Source organism: Canis aureus, chromosome 27, assembly GCF_053574225.1.
Source record: "Canis aureus isolate CA01 chromosome 27, VMU_Caureus_v.1.0, whole genome shotgun sequence".
NCBI classification, from domain to species: domain Eukaryota; kingdom Metazoa; phylum Chordata; class Mammalia; order Carnivora; family Canidae; genus Canis; species Canis aureus.
In genome coordinates this window covers 9,285,593-9,304,769 of record NC_135637.1, presented here as the reverse complement: position 1 = coordinate 9,304,769, position 19,177 = coordinate 9,285,593, and the positions used below count along the sequence as shown (strand labels likewise).

Below are 19,177 nucleotides of genomic sequence, written 5' to 3'. Positions count from 1 at the left end.
CGTGTGTATCCTTTTAGATCTTTTAAAATGTTTTTCCGTGTGTGTACTTATATTATCTTTGACTGTCTTAACAAGTACTACTGTACTCTTATCTTTCAGCGTATAATGCGTTAACTCGTTTTGAAGAACTGCTGCATCATGTTCCATAGTTTGGGTATACCATGGTTTATTTAGCTATTTCCCAGATTGGCGTCGGTTTAAATTTTAACTTTATACTTAAAACCGCTCTTTCAGTGGTGGTTCTCTGACGAAATGAAATTTCAGTGAAGGGAACGCAAATCTACACTAATTAGAGTAAACACAGGCCTTTAGGGTGGAAGTTCTCTTTGGTTGAGAAATTCACATGTGGGACCTCTACCCCTCCCCCAATGTAATTATGACTAGTACTTTCCAGCCCTTTGACCTTGAGGAGGACAATCACTCTAAACCTCAGTTTTCTTTTCTATAAATGCTGATAATACCTGTTCTGTCTACTCCACCGACTTCAGCAATATGATGTATGTGAAAGTGCCTTGCAGATTGTAAAGTAGTATGTAAATGTTGATTTTATTAGCTTTTGTGATCCAAAAGGACTTTTTATTTGCAATGTAATTTATACATTTTTGACCAGATGTGTCTATTACAGAATAATAGATATCACCAACTTTGAATGCTTCTTAGTTTGTGATTTTTGCTATAATTTTTAAGTACTGTTAATACATTAGATTTTTTAAAGAGTATTTGGCAAAGACATTTTTCCTAGTGTTTTACATGCTTTAAAAAAATAAGTTAGTTGATTTTGAATGACGTTTCAACAAAATGAATGCTACATAAAACTCATGTATTTAAACAGCTTATTTCCTAGTGACATAATTCATATATGTATTTTCCTGTGGCAACATCAGATTCAGGTTAGCTGTTAGGTCCTTGGGGTGAAATGTGTTCTTACTGAATTTGTAGGCAGTATCAGAGTTTTAACAATTTAAATATTGACTGATATGATGGGTATTGTTTTAAGATGTCAGAGATACATTAAGGATTTTGTAGGTATTTTTATTTCATTCCAATATATATGAATGTGGCCAGCAAAATCAATTTGTTCCTGTTCTTTTGGAGTTCATAATCTCTGGTGGTAGAGGTAACCAGAAATGAAACAATCCCTACTGCACGTATAATCACAAATGGTGGTATCTGTTAGAAAAGTAGTACTGGTTATCAGAGAGTATAAAAAGGGGAGCAAATTTTAGATTCTGAAAAGAAGACCTGGGAAAGACTTTTTTTTTGTTGTTGTTGCAAAAATGAGATTTGAGCTGAGATCTGAAGGGTGAGTAGGCGTTAGCGTATAGTGATGGGGGATAATTTTCCAGGCAGGGGAATGGCATGTGGGAAGGCCCTGAAGGGGGAGAACTTTGCCCATTCCAGGAACTGAAAGAATGACTTGTGGATAGATTTTGGTGGTGAGAGGGAAGTGTGGCTAGGCAAGGGGCCAGATCATGTAGGGTCTTGTAGGGCAAGTTAAGGATGTTTTATTTTATTCTGAGTGAAATGGGAAACCATTGCAAGGGTTGGGTTGGAAGCAGGGGAATGACATAATCAGATTTGCATTTTTAAACAGCTACTCCAGCTGCTACATGCAGAATGTGGGGGTGTGGTGGGGGGAGAGTAGAAGTCGGGGAGACTAGGTAGGCCATTTCAGAAGTCTATCTGGAAGAGAGGTAATCTTTCCCTTGAAGTTCACATTGAGTTCAAAATGCCACCTAGACTATAGGCAAAATAGATGTTTGATTAAAAAAAAAAAATCCTTGTTTCTTATTTTTAAAAAGTAAGCACTTTTTATGCTAAAGTTCACATAAGTGTTAAGCTAATTATCCACTATACTTCACAGAATGGTATCAGAGTCAAATTAAAAATTGGGGTATTATTTAACATGATTTTTGTAAGTTTTATTAAAGAGGTAATACATGAAATAGAAGTGAGATTAAGGATCCAAAACGAGAGGAAGAGTAGTATTTGTAGCTGCTATTGGCTACAAAAACGAGAATAACAAAACTATTATACAAAGAAAAATTGAGGAAGTGACTGGGTACACAATGCATATATAAAACTCATAGCTTTCTGAATACCAAAAATAATTTGGCAGAAATTAAAATGGAAAAGAAAGAAACCAAAAAACAGGCTCTGATCACAACGTAACGAAAAACATAAAACATCTAAGTACAGCTTTATCGAGACAAGTGCAGTCTGCACGGAGGACATCATAAACTATCCTGAAAGATAGGAAAGAATGTCTTAAATGAAAAAACAGGCTGTCTTCCTGGATATGATGTTTAAACATTGAGCTATCCATTTTGGGGTGAACTGGACAATAATTGAGTAATGAGGTGGGACAAATTCTGTCTTATATTAAATATGTTATAGATTTCTGTTCAAAACGGTGTCATACTAGCTTTATAATATCTGTACAGGTTACTGGAACCTATTCAGCACCCCAAAAATATATGTGGAAATGTAGTAAATGATAAGTGGGTTCTGTGTATTGAGATGGGCAGGACAAAGATTTGGTAATCAGACCTGAACTAGAATCTTCTAAGTGAGGAAAAGAATACCTGCCATGCAGGTGTTTTAAGGGAAAGACATCTAGGTCGTGGCACCTCTGGGGTACTCGGATCTGTTATTAGTTAAAAATCAGTGTATTAGACTACAAAAAATTTAAGACTTCTTAGAAAACAAAACCCCAAGATTAGAAGCCAAACCACAAAGTAGGAAAATATTTGTGACAAACATAAGTGAAGGCTTAATATATTCAACATGTAAAGAACTCAAATCAATGAGGAAAATAAGAAAAATCTGCACACAAGTGGTTCCAGGATGTGGACAGACAGTTCACTGGATAGAAGTATAATTTGTTAAACATGTGGAAAGATGTGTACTGTCACCAATAATCAAATAGTTTGTAATTACTCCTCCAGAAAAGTTAGGTTTGATTCTGAAGAGCTACAGAATTAGAAGATGTTTAAAAATGAAATAAATGCAGAAAAGCTTTGTGAAGAAAAACCTTTACCTGAACAATTTAAAGGCTAACCTAAATAAATGGACATTATATGTGATTGGAAGTGAAAAAACATCATTGTAAGCACAAATATTCTACGAATTAAGCTGTAATTTTAATGTAGTTTCACATAAAACCCAGTGAGAATTGTTTCCGGACACTTGATAAATTGCTTCTAAAATTCACCTGGAGGAGGAAATGTGCTAGAATGGCCAAGAAATTTTTGAAATGGAAAAATAGTGATAGAGGATTTGCCGTATCAGATATATCAGAACATACTGTAATGCTGCATTAATATAAATGGTGATTACAAGCATAGACAAATTGCTACCTGGAACAAAGTAGAATCCAGTAACAGACCCATTTATATATAGGAATTTAGGGTAGAATAAAGTTGATAATTTGACACAGTTGGGAATTCATTGTTCAATATATTGTATAGGGATAAGTGACTTTGGGAAGAAAGATTTTATTTCCCCCACATTCAAAGTGAATTTTATTTGGATCAAAGAACTAACTCAAAAACAAAAGTGTAAAAATCTTAGAAGAAAATAAAGAGAATTCTGTTGTAGGATATATTATGTTGGAAAATATTCTTTCATAGACCATTTTGGCAAGACTAAGACCACAATCATAAGGAAAAGAGTGATAAATTTGATTACTATCAAAGTTGATATTTCTGTGTGACAAAAGGCAATACAAGGTGACAGACTGGGGAAAAAGTTTGTAACGTGTATAAAGAGGTAAAGAATAATAGTATTGACACAAATGAATGGAGGATAGGAATAATTCTTAGAAATGAGTCAAAGCAGTGGTGAGGAGGATTCAGTGTCACTTGTGGTTAGGGAAATGAAAATTAAAACAACTAGATTTTTTCAGTAGGGTCTATCATGCAAAAATTAAGCTAATTAAGGGTGTGGAGAAAAAAGCACATTGTTGGGAACACAGAGTTGGATCTACCTTTTTCAAATAACAATTTGGCAGAACCTATGAAAAATTTTAAAAGCCTGCTCGATCTATCCCCATTAGGGATATTACAAGATAGTAGGAGCGAAGTCTGTTGTAGCATCATTTATAATTAAAAAAAAAAAAAAAAAGGAAGATAACCACAAATAAATTTTGGTATCTCTATACTATGGAATGTTATGTAGCTTTTAAAAAAAAGAGATTTGTATGCATTGACATAGCCTGGATGGATTCCTAGAATATATTATTTAGTCAAAACAAATTTAATTCCATTTTTTGGGTAAGATTAAAAAAACCAAAATATTCGTGTGTGTGTGTGTGTGTGTGTGTGTGTGTATGTGTTCTAAACAAAAAAAGGTCTAGAAGGATACATGGAAAATATTTAACTGTGACTACTGAGGGAAAAACAGGAGAAACTGATTTTTTATTTCACGTGTTTTTGCGTTCAGTTTTTTTACAATGAGTATTTACTTTTGTAATTAAGATGTTAGAATTTCTCACTTGACAATTTAACAGAAGCCTAAATTAAGACTAGAAAATTACAATACCTAGTACCTAGGAAGATGTGGGGAAAATGTTATGTTATGTTGACCTTGTGTATCGAGAGCCTTTAAAAGTACTCATATTCCTTGATGTCGCAGTCATCTAGGAATTGATCAAAGGCATATTTTAAAATACAGAACAAAAGATGTATATCATAGAATTATTTTTTAGGGCGCATTTGTAGAATGATTATGGTATATCCACTGGACGATAATATGGCCATTAAAATGTTTATGAAGAAAATGTATTAAAATGCTATGACAGTGTTAGTGGGAGAATATCAGAATACAAAATTGCTTATGTAACATGATTCAAACTCTTAATCAAGAATCCCAATAATCCTCCACAAAAGCCTATGATGGAAAAATGTCTAGAAGAAATTAGGTGAAGATCTTAAAAATTGTGGACTTTTGGTGGTAGGACATGGGTGATTTAAAATTTATTTTTTTATATTTTCCAAGATTATGTGTATTACATTTTGTTAAGAGAACATTTATTTTTTAAAAGTATATAGGACATAGGTTAGCTGTATGGCTTATAGGTATGTGTACTTCTAGAAATAGGTAAGCCCTATTATATGTTAAAGCATACTCTAAAATGTACTCTAAAAACTAATATCAACATTTTTGAGTGATGCATTTGGAATAAATTTGAATGAATTTTGTTGCTTTCCATATTTGGAGGAAAATTGCTTCTAGCAATATGCACAATAAAATTAGTTCTCATTTCTAATTTTATATCTGTAGAATAAATGCAGAAACTTAAACATGGGCCATGGGATTTCTTTTCTTATTAACTCACTGTGTTTCGAACACACAGATTGGTCATAGAGTAAGTTGCATTAACTGAGTCTTTAGGATGAGGAGGGCTTAGCCAGCTGAATCACAGGTAGAAGAATTAAGAGCATGGTTGTGCAGAGCCTGCATGTGGGTCAGCAGCATGGAGCTCAAGGTACCTGGGGCTGTGTGGTATAAGTGAAGCTATCATCAAGGCACGTGGATACATTTCCTTACTAAGTGTTATTGTGAATCTGCAGTAGATGATGTGGATGTGGAGTAATGTGCTTTAGCAGATAAATAAATCCAAGTAAGTGATAGATACATTACAGGACCCATAAGGGCTCTGGGAGCACACGGGAAGACATCGCACATCATCCAAATTTGAGGGTAGAGGTGGAAGTCAAGGAATGCTTCCTAGAGAAAGTGATGTCTGAGGTGAGCCCTGAAGGTAAACAAAGGGAACAACGAGTGTAAAGGCCTGGAGGTAAAAGGAGTGTGGGGAGGAGAGGGTAGTAGTTGAGGCATAATAGCAAACAAGACCTGGGGAGTTTGAAGATGTTTAGTTTGGCTGGAACTAGAATTGAAATGGGCAGCGGTGAGAGATGAACCAAGAAAGGTAAGTAGGTGCTAACACTGTTCAAAGTTTAAAAACCGCATGAATGAATTTGGAAATTACACCGATAGTGGGACCTTTTGCAGAACTTTAAGCAGGGTATTAGCAACCCATTTTACATTTTAGAAAGATTATATTGTAGTGGATAGTGAGTTAGAGGAAAGCAAGACTGGATGCTTTTGTAGGGAAGGATGACAGTGGCCTGAATTATAGCTGACACAGGGTAGGTGGGATGGGGAATAAATTCAGGAGGTAATGAGATAAAAGTAGACAGGACTTTGTGAGAAGGAAGGAGGGTGGCTGATCACCAGGTTTCTGGCTCAGGCAGCTGAGAGGCTGCCTATAGTTGTGAACGTAATTGACTTTGGTGAGGAGATGACTGATTGGGTTTTTGACATGCTGAATGTAAAAGGCTTATAGAAGAGATGTATAGTTCTTCTTGAAGAGGATTTTATGTTGCAAATACATACTTTGTTATATGAATGGGCACTGTGCGCAAGTCCATTATTAAAATCAGTGTTTCTACGTAGTAAATTTTTCTTAGAGTATAATTACAGTTATAAGTTGTTTAAGATTAGGGAATATCTGTCTAGCTTAGACTGGACTGTTGATGCCTTTTATAAGAAGTTATTTAAGATTGCATGACCCTAACTTTGGGTGATTTTGTAATTGTCTTTTGAACTAGACTCTGCCTCTCTGAGCAGGTGGTGGTTTCTCTGAAGAGCATTAGTGTTCTTTTGTTGGTACCACTGATGAGACTGATAAGAATGATTCCTGTTGATGACAAACTGGTCCCTTCCACATAGAGGCAGGCCTGGACATAGGCAGGGTGCTCACATGTCTGCACCCATCTGAAAGTACCTACCTCACCATTAGAAGTTGTCTTAGTCCATTCAGACTGCTATAACAAACTATCATAGATTGGGTAGATAAAACAACAAGCATTTATTTCTCACAGTGCTGGAGGTTGGAAGTCCAAAATCAAGTTCTGGAAGATCCATTCTGGATGAGGGCCCACTTCCTCATTTATTGATGGCTGTCTTCTTGTGTCCTTGTGTGGCAGAAGGAGTGAGGCAGCTCTCTCTGGGGTCTCTTTTATAAAAGGGCACTTATCTCATCATGAGGGTTCCACCCTCATGACCCAGTTACCTTCCAAAGGTCCACTCCTAATACTGTCACATTGGGAATTGGGTTTTGATACATGAATTTTGGGGGGATGCATTTAGTCTACAGTGTAGAAAGAGATCTGAGAATACTTCACAGTATTTATTAGGGAGGAAGTAGGAGGTCTTAATCAGAGACCCATTTGGTGGTTGAAAGAAAGAAACCCAATCGAAATGGCTTAAGTATAGGGGGATTTCTGTGGGAGGCCTCCATGGCATCTAAGGTAGTTTCTTGGCTAGAGCCCACTAGCGTCTGGAAAGTTGACAGGAGTGAGCACAGCTGCTCTCTCTGCCTTGGCTATTCTGAGTTTGTAGCCCCTGCTAGTTCATAGACCCAGTCCCTCTGCTTCCCAATTCTAAATTCTCAGGGAAGAAAATCTGAGAATTTGCTGTTCACTATTGCAGGGTCAGCGGAGCAGATTTACCTAGCTGTGTATTTGAACCTGGTGGGCTGCCCAGGCAGTGGGTACAAAGGTACAAAGGGTGCTCGTGAGAGCACAGAATCCTGGCAGCTGAGGAGGAAGTTCCAAGAATGGTTGAGAGCATTTTAAATGGCTCAGAGATACAATAAAGGGATAAGGAGTGAAACTAGGTTTGGCAAATTGAAGTCATTTCGCCTAGGTTTAAAGAATTTCCACAACAGATCCTAGAAGATGACGCACAAGATGGATAACCAATGGCTGTAGTCAATGATCATTTGTATAGAAGTTGGAGGAAAAGAGATTTTTTAAAAAATGAAATTTAACTTTGGAGTTGTGTCAGAAGGATTTAAAGTTTAATTTTAAAAAGCAGTAATTTGTATTGCTTTCTAGCACTGAAGCATTTCTATACTTCTAACTCTGGAATTTGCAGTCTCTTGTGTCACCTGATATGTTATAAGAAATTCAGTAAAGCTATTCTAGAGCTCATTTATTTTTCATATCTGCAAGTTCATAAAATAATCATAGCTTATTTCCACATCTTATTTTGCAGTGCCTTCCATGCTATTGTGACAGATCTTTTGGCCCTTGTTATGGCCAGAGCAAACCTCTGTCCCAAAGATTATAAATTCTGCCTCATTGGTAAATGATAAAACAATTCATAAAAAAATCTGAACCCCTTTTTTTCTGTGAGTAAACTCCATTATGTCCCTCTTGCTTTCAAATTATTTTTAGGGCACCCCCGGTGGCGCAGCAGTTTAGCGCTGCCTGCAGCCCGGGCTCTGATCCTGGAGACCCAGGATTGAGTCCCGCGTCGGGCTCCCTGCATGGAGCCCGCTTCTCCTTCTGCCTGTGTCTCTGCCTCTCAGTCTCTCTCTCTCTCTCTCTCTCTCTCTCTCTGAATAAATAAATTTTAAAAAATTATTTTTAGATGTCCATTTCAAACATGTTAGGATTAAGGTTGATAGGATTTAAGAGTATTTCACTGATTCATAGGGCTTGGCATTGGCTAGCAAACATGTCCGGTTTCCCAGTTAACGAATATTCAGTAACTTATTACTGCATCTCTGTGTTATGATAGGATTAGGGCCTTGTGTTAAAGCCCTCAGACTCAGAGAATCAGGGAACCTGCAAGTTGTACAAGTCTTTATGGTGCTTGGCATCTAGTTAAAGGTGGTAATTATCCACTGTGAGATTCACTTCAGTTTCTGATACTTTCTTTTTTTTTTTTTTTTAATTTTTATTTATTCATGATAGGCACACAGTGAGAGAGAGAGAGGCAGAGACACAGGCAGAGGGAGAAGCAGGCTCCATGCACCGGGAGCCCGACGCGGGATTCGATCCCGGATCCAGTTTCTGATACTTTCTTGTAAATATCCATGAAGATTTCTGAGCCAGGTGTTTGAGTGCCCTCTGGAGGCATTATGCACAGTTAAAAACCAGACTCCTAACAAGGTTTTTTCTTGAAGAGCCTCAGTGGAGAACCAGTGGTCTAGATGGTTGAACTGGAGTGGATATAAATTGGGAATAGAGGAGAGTTGGGCTGGAACCATGGGGGTACTAGTATTTATGGAGGAGCAGGAGCTCTCCAGGCCGACTGAGTATAAGGGCTATGTGGTGAGAGTAGAACCCAGAGGCAGAAGGAGCGAAAGGAATGTGGTTGGTGGTACTCAGTGAGGAAGAAAATAACAGATGCCCTTGAGTTTAGCCAAGAGGAACTTTAGTGGTGTGGTGGTGGGTTGAGGAATGGGAAATGAAGCTGTAGAAATCAGGGAAATAAGTCTTTAAGGTGCTTCTCTAGGGAAATGGGGGATAAAGAGTGTATGACAGCTAAAGAAGGGATAAAAATTGAATATTGGTTTTCGTTAAAGTAGAAAAGACTTCATATGTTGCATTTAAATGCTGAAGGAAAAACAAGCAGAGGGAAGACAAAGTTGAAAGATATGTAGAGATTGGGAAGAGGAGAGAGCTGGCTTTAAAGTTATTAGCCTGAGATAGTTGTTGAGGGAGGATAATGCCTTTTATAGGGACATGGGAGATGGTGAATGATTTTCAGTTCATTGCGGGATAAAAGGGCAATATTCCTTAGGCAGTGGGAAATATAGGTAAGAAGACAGGACTGGTTATAAGAGAATGTGGAATTATCATGGAAATGGTCCTCATTGAAGCCAAGCAGGTGATTGAGCTAAAAAATAATATTTAGGACATACCTTTAGAGGATACTTGTTTAGCCCATAGGACTAAGAATGGTCAGTGCCCTCAGCAAGGCCTGAGCAGAGGTGAGCAAGTGCCAGCCTCTGGGACCAAGGAGACTTGTATGAACCAGGAATCCATGAATTTTGAGGAATGGCTGTGGTTTAACAAGGAGGAGATCACCACTTTGAGACCAGTTTTGTAGAAGTAGTGCAGCCTGGTGGAGGGGAGTAGGGTGGGGAGAGGAGAGTACACAGGAGTGGAAACAGAGGTGTGGGTGTTCTTGGAGAGGCTGAGCAGTGGAAGTGAGGAGAACTAAGCAGGCCAGAGATGCTCCAGAGAGCAGATGGAGGGACTTGCCTGTGTTTAAGCAGTAATGGCCATGGCACAATGACTATAAAAAATCATGTTTTTAGCTTTTACAGGTATGACATTTAAATTTATATGCCACCTCCTATTAGAAAATAGATTTGAGAATAGATTGAGAATCTAAATGGGAGTGAATGTTTAGGCCTGTGACATTTCAAGGGGGCTCTTGCACAAAGAAAGAAAATAAATGTGACCAACTTCAGATTTTTTTTTCAACTTTTGATTTGTTATTCTGAAAAATGTCAAAACTTAAATCCTTTAAATGTGTAGGACAGTTTCTAATCATTAGTATCAATAACATTTTTCCCTTCTTTTTGGAAAAACTAGTAGTTTTGTAAAATATATCATTAAGGAAAGATAGTAGAGTCCTAATACCAGAAGTGCTGAATTAACACTATGTTTAAATTTGAGGGGAGAGTGATTTCTAACTTCAGAGTACTCAGTTCTGAGTGGTAATGCATAATACTTAGTGTAAGGATATACAAGGTGTAGGGTGTGCAGGTCCCAGTTTAAGCCCAGACATGTCTGCTGCTGTTGTTTGTAGACCAGGGAAGGCCTCCTCCACGCTCTTCCCCTTGGTAGCCTTTACCACATAATATAGCAGACATTAAAAATGCATCCCATGTCCCACATAAAATTAGCTTTTACAGAACTGTGAGTTAAGCTTCGACTAGTTGTGGACATTAAACATTAACTTCGATGTTACGATTTTCTTTTCATATTTTGCATCCAATATTTTTTTCAGGTCTCAGCACTTCCACAGGCCCATGAGATGTTCATAAGCCCTAGGGACTATGCTGAGGGTACTTAAGGGATGAGACACCACTGTTGTGCTGGGATGTCTAGGCACGCCTGGCAGGGTGCACTGGCCAGAAGTCTGTTTGTTGGAGGTACCAAATTGCCCCCTGGGAAAACCCCATCCTCTGGGGGAGATGAACTGTTTCAAGTTAGCTGTTTTTTGTTGCAAGGAGCAGAGATCCATTCAGACCATTTTATAAAACATTGCAAAGATGCACGTGAACCAGGAAACCAGGACCTCAGGCAGCTCAGAGACAAGCCATAGTCTTTGCCACAGACATGGGGCTGTTGGATGCGGTTCTCTTTTCTTCATGTCTTTTCCTCTTGCTGCATTTGGCTTATTCTTTTTCCCTTCTCTGTTTTTGCTCTGCCTTACAGAGGTTCTGTTTCCTCATGACCTCTTCTGGTTCCTTTTTACTTTTTTTTTTTTTTTTTTCCTTTTTACGTTTTAACCTTTCAGCTATATCTCTCATGGCTAATCACCTCGTTCTCAGTATTTAGCTTCCGGAGAAAGAGGTTGGGAATCTTTGTTGTTGCCTTTATTGTTACAAGCCACATCAGAGGTTAAGCTCTTGGGTCAGGTGTCTGTACTTGGTCTAAGAGGCCATGGTGAGGTGAAGAGGTCTTGGGGTCCACAGGGGCTGGGGCCTGGGCCTTCCTTGAAAGTCAAGACCATTCCTGTTAGTAGGATTTGCAGGCTCATAGGCACCATGATTGGCATGTGTAGTTCAGTATGGAAGAAAAAACCTGGCCCAATATCAAAACCATTTGAAATTCTTCCAAATGTGTTCCTGCCCTTCAAAGCTCTGTTAACAGCCTTCATTCTACGTCAGCCCTTTGTTCCCATAGAAAAACTAAAATCCCTAAATATATTGAAAGCATTTTCACTTTTCCATTTTCTTCCTATTTTATTCAGACTCTGACATTGCAGGGTCACTCAGGGTGATCTGCAGGATTCTATTTCTCAAGTTAGTGATTTCTGCTGAAAATGATATAGCTATTTCAGATAGCAGTTAGCAGAGTTGAGTAATTCTAATCTCATGTCATGCACATAACTTCCTTTCCCCCAAGGATCTGGGAAGCATAGTCTATAGACATAGAGTAACTTAGCACCATCCCCTGACACATGAAGTTTAGAACTGCATCTGAAGATGGCAGCAGTTTGTTACCTAGATGCCTTTAATATGTCATTAGACTTCCCAGGGAAAACTGATGTTCCCCAAACTTAAAAATAGGTGTTGAAATCAAACTGCTTGTAGCAGCTATATAGCCAAGGGTTGGGGGTGGCGGGTGGTGGTGGGACAAATAAAATAACAATAATGATAGCTTTTATTTTGTTGGGCCCTTGAAAATTTTCAGGGACTCTTTTCTGTACTTGTCATGTATTAACTTACTTAATTCTTAAACTACCTCAAGAGATTACAAGGTCAGCTACCTTTTTTATCTCTGCTAATTGCATTCTTAATCTCTTAGGTGAATGTCACAGAGCTAGTGTGTGGTAAAGCTAGGGTGCCAACCTGCTCAGCCTGGCTCCAGGCTGTGCCTTCTTCAATGCTCCTCTCACTGAATAATGGTTAAAAAACTAGTACTGATCTTAGACCTACTTGGCTTCCAGGTTGTTCAAGTCACTTACATCCAGTATTCAATATCTGTGAACCTAAGATTCAGTTTGGATAAATTCCTGTCAGGAGACTAACTGTGATATCTTGGAGTGAACTTGCACAGACTGGATTTTTCTTTCAAGGGTTTCTCAGATTTTCCCATCTTCTCTTTGACCATATATACCTCGAATCCCATATATTAATTTGAATCCCATATATAAGTGGTGATACCTGTATTTTGAGCCAGTTCTTCAAAAAACTTTGTGATCCAAAATTTTTCATAATGTAGACCTTCTACTTTTTCCTTGCATTTCCCCAACCCAGCAGGATCCTAAGGTGGCCTTTCAGCCACCTACTATGGCCCCTTCTCTGTCTCTCTTTCTGGAATGTCTTGGGGGTTTTGACTCCTGTCAATGTGGTAAGTTTTCTGCTTGTTTCACTATTTTTTCTAGGTGGAAAATCCCCCTCAAGTTTTTCTAAACCAAAGCTGTCTCTGGAGTTTTTTTCTAAGCATGTGCTCAACAGGAAGAAGATCCTCCAGCCTCCTAGTTTCCCCTAAACTCTTCCCTCTATCTGGCTTTGAGTTTCCTAGACCTTGGACACCTTCCTTAGATCTAAATGCAGTAGAAACACCTTTCTCCCATCTGAGTTTTGTTCCTCTGAGGTCCAGCTTTCTTCTCACATAGTCTAGCTGTACTGTGTCCTCTGCTGTCTTGGAGGCCCCTGGCCCAGAAACCTGAAGCCGTCTTGTTTTTCTTTACCACTGTTCCTGCGTTCACTGAGATAGAAGCAGTTGTTTTTAAGTGGGGCTTGTTCTGTAAGTTTCTGATGTTTTTCCCAAAGCCTGAATAGCAATAGTCTTCTTTTTAAATATGGTTTTCTGAAGTCTTCTCACTCTGAATTTATGGTTTTACGTCATTTTCTGTGCAGATTTGATTCTGAGAGTCATTGTTTCCAACCAGGCATTTTTTTTTCTTTTGAGCCTTTGGATTTGTGATAATTTTTTAATAGCTTCTTCCTCTTCTTCAGCCCGACTCAAGACAAGGACAAGTTATTTGTTCATCTTTATTTAGTCATTGCTGAAATTCAGAATATTCCAGTGGAACATGCAGTCTGGATCCCTGTCTTCCCTGTATGTGGTTACTTTGGCTTGTCAAATAACACAAGTTATGGGTTGTGAGTCAGGTATGAAAACAGCCAGAATCTGAGATTTCTAAAGAAGTTCAATACTTAGAGGCAGAAGGTAGACTGGCGATTACTAGGGCTGTGGGGAGGGGAAAGGATTGTTGTTTGCTGGGGACAGAATTCCAATTTGTAAGATGAAGTTCCCAAGACCTGTTTTGTAATAACGTGACTATCCTTAATACTACTGAGTTGTTCACTTAAAGATGGTTAAGGTGGTATATTTTGTTATGCATCCTTTACCACAATTTTAAAAAAAGAGTTTAAGAAAATAGTTAGAATTCCAGATCCAGAACTTTTTGATGGCCACACTTCCAATCCTGGTGTCACTGGGGACAGTCCTACTGAAACCACGTTTTATTTCTGTTGCGGCCTCCTGGGGCCAATCTATCTGTGTCCTTACATTAGTTACCCAAGGTGCGCCCTGTGTAGCTTTTAGGCATTCATTTCCTTGCCTTTCCTGGAGGGTGGCTTGAGCTTTCCAGTCTGTTCCATTTTCTCCTGGGCATGGATTTTGTACCTTTGGGTCTTACTATTCCAACAGTACAGGGAGGAAACAAGGTTAATAGATGGAGTCATTCCCACCGAGTGTTTGGGCCCTTCTGACCTGAGCATTCCGTGCTGACTTTCTTGCCCACAGCTCTTGCTTGCCCTCAGAGCTGGAGTTGTCCCTGGGTCCCTTGAGGAAGACAGATCCAATAGAAACAGCCAAGGGGGAGGGGCAGGGAGAAGCAGATGAATCAGGCAGGTGTACATTTGCTTACTCTCCTTGTCATTTAGCTTTGACTTTCTGTAGGTGTCTATGTTGTGTCCTGGGAAGATAGCACTTTCTCTCAATGCCCCTGTTGGTGTTCCTCCTTTCTGAGGGTGGCATGTAATCCCTGCGATTTGATAGTGAGGGGGAGCATGGCTTTAACACTTCACTGATGAGTAAACTGAGGCTAATGAGGCCTTTGACATTTGGTCACACTGTCATTTAGTGTCAAATCAAGAATTTGAACTTAGGACTTGCCTGCACGTCCAGTGTTCTACCCACCAAACCATTATGATTCCTATTGCATGTATATGTTACACATTGACTAGATGGATAAGATAAACATGTGCCTTGTATGTGGTATTCCCTTAGGGGCCATCACTGGAGCAGGCCACATTCTGTCCCATTGCTCCAGTGTTTCTGTGTGCAGAGTTGAAGAGCAGGAAGAAAATATGCTCCTACTGTGAAAAAATGTCACTAAAGTCCGATGCATTTTCTTTATTTACTTGACACAGAGCATGGGTGAGAGGGAGGGAGAAGCAGGCTTCCTGCTGAGTGGGGAGCCTGACACAAGGATCAATCCCAGCACCCTGGGATCATGACCTGAGCTGAAGGCAGAAACTTAACTGATTGAGCCACCACCCAGGTGCCCCAGTCAGGTGCATTTTAAAATAGTCCTGTGAATCAAGGGTCAAGAGGGAAAAGCTGTGGGACAGAAACCAAGGAGAAAGGGGAGACACACACTGAGGTGAGAAAGCAGTGCTTGGCTGTGAACAGAGGAGCCCTAATTACAGAGAGGCATCCCTCTAGCCTCAGGGAGCCCCTGCCTGTGAGGTGGTGCTCTTGGCAAAGACTGATGTGTCACGCGCTAATGAAAATAAGGAAGATGAGGAAAACTTATATTTATTTAGCCTCAGCTATGCTGTGGGCACTCTGATAGGTACTTTCACATTTATTATCTTCTTTAATTATCACAGCAAAGCATTGTATATATTATTATCCATATTTTTACAGATAAGTCTGAAATCAGACACATGATCCCCTAGCAAGGGGCAGAGCCAGGGCCTCCACCCAGTTGTGTCATTCCAGAGGTCATTTTTGTGGGAAGACTTGGCTGAAGGAAAGCTGGGAATGCATACCTGTATCCTCCTTTATCACCTTAATGACACATGGTTGTTAACCCTTCTCAGAAGAAAACCTGGTATCATGTACCTCCACACACTCTGTTGCCCTTCTGTGGACCTAATTTTATTGTCGTTGTGATGCTTTGAGTTAAAGAAAAATCACACATGGCTCCTTTTGTCTTTTATCTTTTCTCCATTAGGAGTTAGGCCAAGTCCTATGAAAAGTAGTTGTTTGGGGAACAGAGTGAAATCAGTTCTATTCCCTGTATCTCATTTAAACAGAGAGCCCACATCATTATTAGCTGTTGAACTTTGTGAGGGAGAGGTCAAGGAACCTCAGATTTCTGGCATGTGGGGCTTATAGAAGTGTGAGCAGAAATAAGGGGTGAGGAAAGAAGGGGGGAAAAGGAAGTGGGGAGCTGATGTGCTTGGAGGCCCAAGTATGGAGAGTGGCCAAGGGTAGGAACAAGATGGCCTCCCTGGGAGATACTGGGTGAGAGGTAGAAGGTGGCCTCCCCAGGAGATAGTGGTTGAGGGGCCAAAGGGGCCAACTGTCAGAACCCCTAACAGTTCTCTCAGTGCTCAGGAGTCACACGGGATTGGAGTCTTTTCCAGCCAGCTGATGGCAGGGAGGCGAAGAGGAGGGCATCAAAAGTAACATAAATTCTACTACTGTCAAGGCTTTCAATAACAAAGTTTGACTTCATTCCAGAGAGGAGAAATGTAGACCTTGGCTGATATTAGTTGGCAAATCCTGCCCAGAAGCAGAACTGCCTTTGACCAATTTTAAAGTTGAATTCAGTAAAAAAAAAAAAAAAAAAAAAAAAAAAAAGAACTAAAATAAAATAAAGTTGAATTCAGTGTTTTTAGGGGAAATTATTCTATAAACTATTTGAGGTCATTGATTATCAGTAGTGTGTATTCAGGAAATACACTACTCCTGAACACCAGGTAGAGGGGCATTTTAATATTAGTTGAACACCAGGTAGAGGGGCATTTTAATACTAGTTGGGCATGTTATGTAAATGGCAGCCAATGGTCAAAGACTGATGGACTTTTGAAGATCCTACTTTGAGGTCATTCCAGTTTTCAGAAGCACATGGTATTCCAGCAACTATGTGCCATACATATGTATCTGAATAGGCTTTTGTGGTGAATAGAAACCTGGAATATGTCATGAGCCTGGGCATTCTGATGTGGAAGGGTGTAACCATAAGAGATTGAGACCCAGGAGTTATGGGTGACTGTGTGGCCTGCTGTAAGTGAAGTCTTCCCCCTCAGCTTTGACCCTCTACAACTTCTGGTTTCTGAAGGAAAGGAAGATAGGAAGTTAAGCCCATTGTTCACTTCTTGGAGTGAGAAGCACATCTCAGAAAAGTGGCCTGGCAGTTGGGCCTTCTGGGGTGTTGTCACCTAGGGCTGACAAAGAGGTATGAGGAGCAGACTGGCTAGAGGCCTTACTGACTAAGGGAAACCAGGTGGGTCCTCCTTCAGAGGCTGAAGCCTCTTTCAGGGTAGGGCTTCACTGACTGGTTACCATTGAGGTGGCCCAGGGCTCAAGCAGAGGGACTGTATTGAGGAAGAACAACTCTAGTATCTGCAGCAGAAGTGTGGAGAATATGAAGGGTCCATTTGGGACTATGAGCCTGCCCTGGGTGGTCAGAATGGTGTCTTCAGGCCACCAATATCTTCTGTTCCAGGACTGATGGTGATGGTAAAGCTAAGTAGAATGGGTTTGGCATTCCACAATCCTAATCAATGAGTTCTGAGTGACTGATGTAAGTGAGTGATTCTAAGATAGCTAGGGAAAGGAAGTGGACTGGGTCTATGAGTAACTTGAGTTAAGTCTTCCTATAGCCTGGTAATGTATGTTTTAGACTGGAATTTCTGGAAGGTATAGTGGAGATTAGTGAGGAGGTAGATACTGCTTCTGTTGTGTGCCCAGTCTCTGGCCTTGAACAGAACAAATCAATCTCTTAGCCCTGTAACTTGGCAGCATGCAGGCACCAGGGACCTAAATGGCCTTTCCACTCATGTTTTGTGCCAAAGCCTGTAGAAAAAGATTAAGCAGAGCTGTCCCTTCCCTTGGAGTTGTATCACTGCCAAATTAATATCTGATTGAGTTGATTTCTGGTATTTCCTGATAACTTGTGAGGAGGAAGAGTTCCTAACCAAGCTAGGAACATGTTCTGTGTTCTCTATCCATGAACAAGGGCATCCATTCTGTCCTGGGGAACGAGATGATAGAATTTCGTGGCCTTGGACCTGGAAATCAGGGTCTTACAAGAACACATCAGTGTTTCTGAATCCTTGATAAAGCGCCTCTCTGGGTAGAGAGTTCTTTCCTGTGGTGTTCATCGTTTATTCCTCTTGTATAAAACTTGACTTTGGAATTATTGTGGAGGAACAGGGTCGGGAGGGGGGGCACTTTTTCTTCAATAATAACAGTGGCTGATGATGGAAATTGCTAACATAAGTGTCTATCATACTGTTCACATACTTTTAGGCTTTAAAATCAAAGTGTTTAATGTGGAATCTCAACTCCTTTTTGGTCTCTGGATCCTTTTACGCTTCAAAAAGTGTTTCTAAGGACCCCAAAGAGCTTTCTATTTATGTGGATTACAGGCATTGATATTGACAATAAATAGAAATGAAAACTAAAAATTTTCAAAAATATTTAATTTATTTAAAAATAATGATAAACCCATTATATATTAACACAGATGACATTTTTATGAAAAACAGCTATTTTCTTAAAAAAAAAAACAAAACAAACCCAAAACACATTTAGTGGGAAGAGTAGCAATTTACATTTTCACAAATGTCCTTAGTAGGAGACTTAAATGAAAGACATCTCCTCCTGTATTCAGACTCTGAGTTTGCTGTTTTGGTTGAAGTAGCTGAAGACATTTGGTCTCACACAGAAAACATAGTTGGAAAAGGGATTTCCTTATAGCCTTTTCAGATAATTATGAGTTCGTTTGTGGAATAGCACTAAAACTTGACAAATGGTTTGTAAAGGTTAGTTGTAACATCAGTTGAAAACCATATCAGCGAACTTTTTGTACTGTAAGTAGAGAAAAATCCATTGGCCTCTCTTACACTTTGAACAGATCTTTTACCTGTGATGATTTTATTAACTCCCTCATTGGTCATTTGGAAAATATTGATTTGCTGAGTTACATGGATCTTGCAATTGTTCACACATTTCATTATATGTAATATAAAAAAAAATCATTTTTTTTAATAAATGTATTTTGTATTGGTGTTGAATTTGCCAACATACAGAATAACACCCAGTGCTCATCCCGTCAAGTGCCCCCCTCAGTGCCCGTCACCCATTCACGCCCACCCCCCCCCCCCCGCCCTCCTCCCCTTCCACCACGCCTAGTTCGTTTCCCAGAGTTAGGAGTCTTTGTGTTCTGTCAAAAATCATTTTCTTTAAGATTACCGTCAGTCTTACTGGAAAAGTCTTCAAATATTGGAAAGCTATAGAGCTCATGGTTGGCAGACACAAGTTTCCTGAAATCCAGTTTTCATTTGAAAGTTTGGATTTGACCATTGACAACACATACCATCAGTAGTTTCCTGTTATCTGAAATGTCTTCCCAACACCCAAGTTTGCCATGACCAGTTTGCCAATCA

General features: G+C 39.6%; 1 protein-coding gene across 6 annotated transcripts in view; it reads left to right on the top strand.

Moving 5' to 3' along the window:
• ZNF664 (zinc finger protein 664) overlaps positions 1-19,177 on the top strand; it is a 43,424-nt gene that overhangs the window by 1,554 nt on the left and 22,693 nt on the right. Inside the window, exon 1 of one of the 6 annotated variants that reach the window (XM_077875318.1) lies at positions 166-497. The exons of the other annotated variants lie outside the window; for them this stretch is intronic. The gene's annotated coding sequence lies outside the window, so the exon portion shown is untranslated. Of the gene's footprint in view, positions 1-165; positions 498-19,177 lie in introns of those variants that run through there. 6 annotated transcript variants of the gene reach the window in all.